Consider the following 2,577-nt stretch of genomic DNA (forward strand, 5'->3'; position numbering starts at 1 on the left):
ACTTGCACTCCGAAGGTTGGTGGTTCATATCTGGGTCAGGCGGATATGTTTATTTTAACTTTTTTTTTTATTTCAAATCAAAACATGCAACGTTGAATTCAAGTGCTGTTACCTTGATTTTGTCAAGATTCAACAGTAGTGCAAATCCAAGTGCAAAACTATTGATAGCATGGTGCCTATTTTTTACCGTGTTGCAAACATAAACCGTACCGATGCATAACAAAAATATGCGATAAATCCAATAGAAAACAGATAAATTCCGATGTCCTTCATTAAATTGTAATGTTTTCTTTTGATATGTACGATTGAACAGTTGATTTAGATTTCCAATACTCGTCAATCTACTAAATTTCCCATGTGTTTACATAAAAATATGCTTAACACAAATGTTATATTTTTTTTTTTGTTTTGAAAATATACATGGAAAGGTATGATGATGGAATGAGGAAATGATGATTGTAATGAATCTTTGAGTTACACGCCGCTTCACCTTAAACCACTAAATTAATAATTCGAAAAATATTGGGTTTATGTGCTCGTGTTACCCATTTGTGATAAATATTACCATTTTTATAGTGTACAAAAATAAATTTGAAAATATAAATATGAATTTAGACATTGCATTTTGATGATGTATTTTAGTACCAAATTGATCGATCTTGAAAGGTGGCACTCCAATAATGAAAACTGTTGATTTTCATGACTGAACTATTGAAAAATTGGAAAATATGGAAGCATGTCTTATTTTCCATAGAAGAGCACATTTTTCGTCTGTATTCCTAACACAGACATCATTGCACGATATCTTAGACACGCAGACTACAGGCCAGCTGGATTTCCTTCGGCATGATGGTGACACGCTTGGCGTGGATCGCGCACAGGTTGATATTCTCAAACAGCCGACCAAATAGGCCACGCTCGCTTCCTGCAGAGCCATGCCGACGAGCTCTGGAATTGCAGATCGGTTTTGATGTCCTGAGTGATTTCATGGACCAGGCGCTGGAATGGCAACTTGCGAATCAGCAGCTCCGTCGACTTCTGGTAGCGTCAGATCTCACGAAGAGCGACCGTTCCCGACCGATAGCGATGCGGCTTCTTGATTCCTCCGGTGGCTTGGGCGCTCTTGCGATCGGCTTTTGTTTTCCATGTCGCGGAACTTCTTCGAGTATCATAAGGATACCATGTCAATCATCCTGACATGCAACTTCAACATCGATTTGAGCAGAGGAGAACATTGAGTTCGCGGATTTCATGGACAAGTACTTCAACTTCGAAGTGGCTTTGGATCCCATGCGTGGACCTTACGTTCACCTGGGATATTTGTTTAGAGAACAAAAGTTGCCGCTCATGCTTCTTTTCCATCGACCGGTTCTATCCGGTCCGGTGTGAAGTGTCAGCCGAACCAACCAACAAACGAACCAAACCATTCTTTCAGGGCCACGAAATCAATGGAAAAAAGTTAATTTGAATAAACTGCTCCAAATTAACAAGCACTATTAATGTCCATAATAGGTCAAAATTATAATGCAACAAATAGTGTTAAAAAATATCTTTTGTGAAATCTTTTATGAGTTCGTGGCGGTCTCAAGCCAGGAAATAAGCTAACGTTATCCAACGTCAACTTGGCGGTCGTACCTCGGAAACAACCTCTTACTTTGTTTTATCTCCTGTGACTTAATGGATCACAAACAACAGTTTTTTTTGGGCAGTTCTAATGCAGCCCACAGACGCTCAGACGGTTTGACTAACATTGACTCCACCCCTGGATTGATACTCATGTTGGTGCTATATTTGACCGTGTGTGATGCTGCTTGACGAACCAATTAGACAGTTTGTAAACCGATTTGACGGTTGGCGAATCGGTCGGACAAAGTCGATCGAGTTTGATTTTGCTCAAATCACCGGTGGCGGAGCCAACTGTTTGACGAACTGATCGTACCGTCTGTAGGAATGTTGTATGAACATTGTCGTCAGCATGTCAAATGGAAGCTTAAACGTCCCATGAACTGCCGATGCAGATGGATGGCAAGTCAAAATGCGTGAATCTATACAGCGTCGACGACATGATGATCTAGAAAATGAGCGCTCTTGAGTTGTTTCTATATATTCCACTGGTGTTTACCCACAGCCTTCAACTTATTCCTTTAGCGAATGCACCAGCAGTTCTACCGACAATTCCATCAAATGTTCAATACAGAATTCCTCCAATGATTGTACAAAGAATTCCTACAAGGAATCCATCAGGAATTTCTGCCAGAAATTCATCCAATTAATGGGAAGTTCTTCCAAGGATTCCATCAGGAGGTTTCCATCAGAAGTTATTGTAAGGATTACACCAGGAATTCCATCAGAGATTTAACCAGGAACTCCATCAAAATTTTCTCTAGGAATACCATCAGGGGTACTTCTAACGATTCAATCATGAGTTCCACGAAGGATCACATCAGGGTTTCTATTAGGAATTTCTCTAGGGATTCCATCGGAAGTACCTAGCTGGAGATTACATTCGAAGTTTCCCTAGGGATTCCATCATGGGTTCGTCTGGGGATTTAGTCAAGAGTTTCTTTTGGGATTCCA

At 40.3% G+C, this 2,577-nt stretch overlaps 1 pseudogene; it reads right to left on the reverse strand.

Annotated features, from left to right (window-relative positions):
- Positions 1-806: 806 nt before the first annotated feature.
- On the reverse strand, positions 807-1,778 carry LOC110678130 (annotated as a pseudogene).
- Positions 1,779-2,577: the final 799 nt, after the last annotated feature.

Source organism: Aedes aegypti, chromosome 3 (genome assembly GCF_002204515.2).
Source record: "Aedes aegypti strain LVP_AGWG chromosome 3, AaegL5.0 Primary Assembly, whole genome shotgun sequence".
Taxonomy (NCBI): Eukaryota; Metazoa; Arthropoda; class Insecta; order Diptera; family Culicidae; genus Aedes; species Aedes aegypti.